Here is an 8,217-nt window from a genome sequence, read left to right as displayed (position 1 = left end):
CTTATATAGTGTTGGTATTAACCTCATTTTATACTTGGGGAAGTGAGGCACAGGTTTTCGGAGCCCCAGCCCTGTGTCTTCCACTGGTTCAGGCATCCCATTCTTACCTCTGATTGCTGTTTTTGTTTCGTTTGTTTAAAATGTTGCTTTTAAAACATTAAATATTAAAACATAAAAGATCAAGGGTGTCGAAGTTGTGTAATTCTATCTCCTTTATCCCTAAGCCACTTTTCATTTATATGGGATAAAATTTAGCTTATGGCAGAGGACTGAGCAGCAGACTTAAGCAGAATGACAAGTGCTGACTGGCCTTCTGTGCATAAAATTTAACCTTGATGTTGTGTATAAAATTTAGCCTCTTTCATCCGAACAATATCACTGTCTGGCACTGATTCACGCCGAGCTGTTCTTTGCCACCTGCAGTGGACTGGGATGCCTGACCAGCCCACCCAGCCTGCTCCAGAGGAAGCTAACAGATAATGTGCAATACAGCCTTTTTTTCCCCCCCAGTACATGTTTACTCTGCATCACAGAAAATCCGTTTGTCAAATACTAATTGAATTCTCCAACATTTGGTATATTTGCATAACTATTATGAAATGGAGCATTATCTCCCTTGGTATTATACCCATTTCCCTTGGATGATGTCCCTTTGATCCATTAATCATGTTTCCTGTATCCTCCCACAGCAGCTTAATTGCTCACATCTTGCAGAACCCCACTCACAAAGAAAGAAATTAGCACTATGTAAATCTAAGGTTATTACCTTGCCTCCATAAATGTAAAACAATTAAATCATCCTCTAAAAAGGACAGTGATAAAATTCCAAATGAGCATTGATCATCCAAGGAAGAAGAATGAGGCAGTTTTATTGGGCCGGTGGGAAAAAAACACATTTTTCCTTTACCAAGGGCGTGTTAATGGGGCAAATGATACTGCTGCCCACCTCTTTTTCCATTACTGCTTCTGTCCTCTTTACCACCTTACAGCATTACCTTAATCTCTTAATATCTGAAACTAAAGGTTGTATTCAATGGATGGCTCCATTTTTAGGGCCGATGTAGGATTGTGCTGTTGGGTGCATCAACTTCCTACAGAGTGCGTAGGCATTTCTGGAACCTTAAGATAAATCTAGAGATGCCAGAACACTAATAGGGAACCACTTAAAGTCTAGGTGTTAAGGTGCAGCTATCTAGGACTAGCTTATAGGAAATGTTGAGAAAAGAAATATGTGTTGGATCCCACCTCTCAGAGCTGCAGGGATACAGTCTTCAGAAAATATATCTTTAGCCTCACATCTCTAAATATAGGAACCCACGTCTTCAAAAAAGCTGTGCAAAGCCTTTTTCCCCAGTGAAGCAACAGGAGTAGGTGGTAGGAACTGCATCCACTTAAAAGCAGCTTGGTGGCTACAGCACTTGCGGAGGAAGTGGGAAAGATTCACTGTTTTTCCTCGAAAGGCAGGAAGTCCACTCCCACGGACCTGTTCAAACCAGCAGGCATAGATCGTTCTAGGAAGGGAGGCCAGGGAAGATAATCTGCCTTCTCCTGTGAAGCTAAGCCACACGCAAAAAGTCATTCAGTATTAATTTGGCCATAGAGAGAGCAAGCGAGCAATGACTCTAATCTAGCTGTTTAGGTACAAACATGGAGAATGGGAGGCCTGGTCTCCAGTCCCCTGTTCAAGCATCATGGCTTCTTCCTCCTCCAACTACGTTTTAAAAGAAAATAGTAGTACATTAAGTTAGTAGTACGTTACAGGCTAGTACCCTGTGCAGTTGTCAGATGCATTTTGAGCACACTAGATTTTGAACTATATAGAAAAAACCCGCAATTCCTGAACCTTGTTCACGTCTAGATCCTGAGCTGTCAGCTCTGTCAACACTAGAACAGTCTGAGAGTGCAAAGAACAGTGAGTCTAGAAGGTCGAGGACCTTCAAAATTAATAAATGCCATACTTCTAGACTTCAGCAGCTTAGCAAGGCTCTTCAAATTTGGGATTCTGGGGCTCAGTTCCATTTACCAGATCTCAGATCAAGCCCTAAGAGACTAGGCCAAGACTGTGTGCGTGCACACACACATACCCACACACATATATCCATGGTCTCATGGGACACTGAAGCTCAGATGCTAGTTTGGTAGGCTGGAGACTAAGTCATTAATCAGCTTCCCTTGCACATTTTCTTCTTTCAGACTTGACTGTAGATTTATCTCTTTTCAGTCACTAAAAGCCTTTGTTCTTTCATCCCTTCTTGGTGTCTATAATATTTAACAAAATTATGACAGAAAAAGTCTTCATGTTTATAAAGGGAACAGTTTCTAATAAAGGAAAAGAGCAAAACTGGAGGAATATAAGAACAAATAGATCACTACTCCATGCTCCCTGCTTCCCTCTAAATACTAGTTTGCTCATTCTGTATCATCTTTGCAGCTTTTTCCAAGTTCCTCCTCTCAGTGCAAATTCATTCTCACTCCTTGGAAACCTTTCTTTACCACCCGTTCCTTATGTAAGGTTCTCCTTGAAACATCCTCCAGACTTCCTCTGTAAAGCCTTTTAATGACTCCATCTACATAATCAGTTTCTTTCTACTAAAGAAAGAATCAAAGCTAATTTGTGATAGAACTGTAATCTGGTGCATCACAGGCCTGTCTGATCATGTAGTCCGTTTGATTTGGACTGTGAAGGTCTTGATCAAACCAGGATCCACTTTTTTTACACCATGAACATTTTGCTGGTATTTCATAAACAATATTAAGACATTATAACATAGCTGAGGATAGTGATACATATATTCATAGGAAGAGACCTGCATCCCATTTCTTAGCCATTATGTCTCCCAAAGCAGAAGTTGTCAGAGATGGCAGAAGCCTACGGTAATGAGAGGAAGTATCTAACATACATTTTTAGTTGCTTTATGCGTAAATGACTATTGAGACATCAAACGGGATTCTGACTGAACTCTCTTCATCTGCTATTAAATTGGCTGGACCTAACCATTTACTTACTCTTTATGATTTCATTTGGAACCTTTAACCTCTTCCATAGTGATCTGTAGACTTAAAGCCTTAAGCTATTGCTCAAAATGTTTCTACATTAATTTCATTGCTGGCAACACAACCTTTGGACATACATCTGAGGGAAAATGAAACTTGCGAAATCTCCAAATGCTTATCAACACAAGCTTATGGTAGACACTGCCAAGGAAGAGTTCATGCCAGAAAATATCCTCCAGTGCCTGTTTTTGATTCCTGACGCTACATTTCGTGCATACAAGTTAATAAGCATAAGCAATCAACAGGAAGAGACACACAGTACAGGTCAGAAGCCAATTTTGGTTGGAGAAAGAATATTCATTTTAAAATTAGACAAAAAGCAGCTTTATTCCAGGTTCATCTGTACTACAGGCTGAAAATATGCTGTTTAGTGTTAACATAGGACTAAACTAAAAACCAGCATTCTGAACACACAAACATGGCCTTTTTCCAACAAAGTAAAATTTTAAAGCATTCAAGAGTTCTTGCTAAAGTATAGTACAACCAGTTATTTAAAGAAAATACCAGAAAACCCAGCACTGTTCCATTTTATTTTCTGCTTGAAACTACCTGCAGCAAAGCACGTAACGTTCAGTTTATTTTGTGAAATTGAATAAAAGCAGGTATTACAAGAAGAAACAAAAGAAAGTTAGCCAAGCAGTATATGGAACAATAGTTAAGAAAAACTGGCAACGAACAGCTTGTAGGCTCACTGGATTGAGCATAATTGGCCAATTTTTGCACGTAATTACTATGCATATTCTAACAACTGGAGAACAGTCTGTGTACGGTTTCAATATATTTTACAATGTTGAAGGCAGATTACAAGAATTTTAGTAAAAAAAAAAATGCACACCGAATTCGTGCTGTAGAATTGTGCATATGCTTATATCATTGTGTAATTATCCAGACTGGTCCTGAGGACATGCAGCAGTGTAAATACATGTGGCTTCTTTTTGCCTGCAAGAATTTGATAGAGCTCAGTTCTTTTGGCTTCAAACTTTGGGAGACCCCACGTTAAAGTGGTTGTATCCAGCACTAAGGTTCATACATGATCAGCAACCAAACGCTGGAAAAACAAAGGTTGTTTTCCAGACACCTGCACTATTAAGCTGGGTTAAGGACACTAAGTAAAGTCTTTACAACGGAGAGAGTGTACACTCCCGAAGATCGGTGTTGATTCTGTTTTTAACAGAGCTCCTTGACCAATGTCGTAAGAAAGCATGCAGTTTTCTGTGAGACAACACTATACCTAAAACGAGCTCTGAATTCACAACTGTTTCTTGATCTTGCCATGACACTGGTTTTAGGAGGTGCATTATACTTAATTACGTTTGATTTTCCTTTAAACAGTTACTCAGTTTTTCATGCCTCTTGTCTTTCGTTCACAAGTCTTTCGACCTGTAGCATCCTACTTATGCGTATAATCTGCAAGGTGATTTTATACGGCACAGCTCTGGATATAACTGTTTTGGTACTTGAAACTGTAGCTTTGCAGCCTTTTATTACACAACATAGAGTATAAAAATGAAGACTACCCTTCCACCCATGTCAAGAAAACTTATCTCCAAATCAGTCTCAGGCATAAACTGTTATAGGTTATGCATGTATAGGCTGACCATAGTAGATTACTCAGACTTCAAAATAAAAACTAGCTCTTTTTTTCATGTTAGGAAACATCATGTTTACAACATTTGCATGTAAAAAACCTGCGTTTAATGCAAACTATTTAACAAAAGTATTTTGTAGTTTTGTGACTGTGTGAAATGGAGGATTAAAAATCTGTGTAAAACCACATCCTGTTAGTTTCTGCTGGTCATGATAATTAGAAATCTATTGTAAGATGCTAAACAGGAGATAAAACAGCATGAGAAACAAAGAATCACAGATCAAAACAAAATGCACCAAAGGAAAACAGTTAAAGCCATATGATAATGTGCCAAATGAAACAGGGGGATATTGAATGCAGAGAAAGGCCAATTCAAACTGAGAGACTCTGGTTTTGTTCAGATGCTTCAGTAATAAGCAAGAGGGAAACAAGAAACAGAAAACTACATTACTGTCTAATGAGGTATCAGAAGACTTTTTTTTTTAATGTCTGAATATGACACATTCTTTAAAGCTCTTCCTTCAGATTTTAACAAGGAAAGTATTTAATTCTTGCAGGGTGCCAAGTCCTGCACAAGGTGCAGGTGGTTATACTATTCCATTACTGGATCTCGAAAAACCTATAAACCACTGCTTCCCCACTAAAGGTGCAGAAAAGCATCTAGTGCAAGGTCATCTCACACTTAGTGCGAGACATGAACGGCCGGTAAGAATTTCTAAAGAAGAAAGGAGCAAGTGATCCTGCATGATAAAAAAAAAAAAAAATGCATAAACTGGCATATTTGACGTGCCACAGAGCAGGGAAACTTTGTTCTCTCCAAGCACATTAAGGCAACTCCCAGTTTCACTAATCCTGTATGCAGGCAAAACAGTCCCACACAGAGCACACCAGGAAATACGCCGGAGCCAACATCTCCTCTGAGGGTTCGTCTGCTGATAGAACAAACCTTCTCTGATAGGGAAGTATGGACAATCCCACTCAAAAGCCATTTGTTGTGGTAGCAGGATGCCTGCTATCACTCTTACAAGAAAAGGTCTATACTGTGATTGGAGCTCCTGACCACACATTACAGGTCACCTCAGCAGCAAACTGTGCATATGCTTACAGTCATACAACTCCTTCAACTTCAAACACATGAAAACAAATTTCTTTTTTTTTCAATTGGTGTTTTCATACAGCTTCACAATGGAAGATATTTTTATATAGAAAGCATTCTGTTCCTGAAAACAAATTCAGATCTTCCTCTGAGTATCTTGGGACTCTGTAGATGACAACTACACCAAGTGTCTTTCTTTTCCCCCAGACATGTGACTGGTTAAAACAAAGCAGGATTGTTATCTCCAGTGTTAGGTTTGCCCAGCTAGATTAGGCAACAATATTGCTGCATTAATATTCACCTCTTATGAAAGGAACACCATCTACCTCGCAACAGGAAAGAATTAATCCGTGTCAATAATGTTGTAGTTCAGACATACTAAGTGGAAAGCATTAAAATATTATTCAAATTACTGTTTGCTAAATGCCTGTTTTTAATTATATATATGTAAATTAAGTGGTAGCAGAAATAATTCTGCACAACTTTCTGTCTAAAAAGCACTGTTGAAACAAAATTCCTATCTGGCAAATGTGGGATTCATTATAACTCTTTTTCCAGTAGTCTAATTCTGGAGCATATATTTGACCTATTTCGCATTTGATAAGTAGAGGGTTTTAAAAACCATAATCTCAATTACTCTCTTAATAGATTGTCTTCATTTTTTTTTTTACCTGCTGACCTGCAGAAAAAAGCTATTTAGAAGAGATGTTATTGTGGACAGGACTGTCATAATGAAAATGCTGAAGGACAAAAAAATCCAATAAGGAGACTGGAAACACATTTGAAAAGACACTACTCAAGTGTAATTTATTCGATATCCATACTGTGGAACACCTGGGTGTCTGCAGCGTACAATCAGGTATATTAACTACTCACTAGCTATTATAGTCAGCAGCTTGCAAACAAGTTGCAAGCATGTGATACAAAGCAAATTATCTCCCTAACTGATCCCATAGCACAGAAGTCTGAATAAGAAGGCAGTTTAGCAGTAAAATGCAGAAGACCGTGAAGAAAGCACATCCAGCTCCTACACGACTTCTTCCCATGCTTTTGGCTTTTGTTTTGCAACTTGTAGTTTTCCATGTATTTTATGTGCAGGCATGCATCTGCGTGTACCGGGCCACTGAGCTTTACCAAGTCATCTCAGGTCTCCTGATTTCAGTCCTGAAGAGCACAATATAGTGGGTTAATTTGACAGCTAGCTCTTAGTAAAAAAAGCACTTTTTCCTTTCTCTAGAAGAAACTGCATAAAATGCTGTATTTTACACTCACATTTCAGCATAAGACAACTGATTCTTTCCTGTCTGCCTAACTAATTACAATTCACAGGCATTTCTCCCCCTTTTTGTAGTGGCAGCTCAGACCCCAGGAACATATTCAATGGAAAAAAACATTCTGGCACAGCCACTCTTGCCTCATCTGTATGTGCAGCAGAATTGTTTCTCTCAACATGAATAACAAGTTTTGCTGCTCCTCACAAGTCAAGGATATCAGATGACTCCACTTTCAAACCCCAACTGCTGTAAATCTCACACACATGACAAATGGTCCCTTTTATAATGAAAGCTAAAACATGAGGATGAAAGCGAAGAAGTGAACACGTATTGCATCAGACTTACAGGAGCAGGAATTAGTTTAAAAAAGGTTCCTGGAAGATCAGCACCAGTTAGGAGCTTGAGAGAGCAATACAGATCTGCCCATTGTAAAGGCAATTTAAACAGCCACCTACAAGCCTCAGAAGGCAGGCAGAGCAGCACCAGAAATCCAGCTGGACTACCATGGTCTAAATTTACTCATTTTACTCGTATGGGGCATCAAAAGGTGCTTTGAACCAGAGTTACGTAGGGGAAGAAGGGTGAGCAAAGAGGCAATGCTCAGCTTTATTTTTTCCTTCCCAGTTCCCCCATTTCTAGGCCTGCCACCACCTCTCCTGTATGAACTTGCATCCTCTGAGACCCTGCACCCCTGCAATGCCACACACATGGCAATAAACCCCTTCACACACAAGACCAAGATTGCCTGATAGAGCGGATCAAATATTAATCGTGCTTAAATTAGCCTTCAGGGAGGGCCTGACCGAGGACAGGTGGCTTGAGGGGCAAGAGGAGACAAGTCCACCTGGAGGGGAGCAGAGCCCTGCTTGGGTAAGAGGCACAGGGCGGGGAATCGAGTGTGGCCCCCAAGCAGCTATCGCATCACTGCCTCTTTCCACCTCTTTTCTGGTGTTTTGAGCAAAAGGAAGAGAAGTTAAAAAAAAAAAAAAGGAAAAGTCAGTCAGTCAGCCAGTCAGTCAGCCACCCCACCAGGCCCCCAGAGACTTTTGTATTTGCCGCCTTCGGCCTCACCAATCAATCACGGCGTTCCTTAGCTCCCATTGGTCACCCCGAGCCCGGGGGCGGAGCTCGCCGCTGCGCGGGAGGGCGGGGAGCCCCGCTGGCGCAGGCGCACTTCTGGCAGCCTGGGGCGCTGCGAGGCGTGG

The sequence above is a fragment of the Dromaius novaehollandiae genome, chromosome 1, assembly GCF_036370855.1.
Source record: "Dromaius novaehollandiae isolate bDroNov1 chromosome 1, bDroNov1.hap1, whole genome shotgun sequence".
NCBI classification, from domain to species: domain Eukaryota; kingdom Metazoa; phylum Chordata; class Aves; order Casuariiformes; family Dromaiidae; genus Dromaius; species Dromaius novaehollandiae.
The sequence above is the reverse complement of the archived record's forward strand: the minus strand, read 5'-3'. Positions refer to the sequence as shown.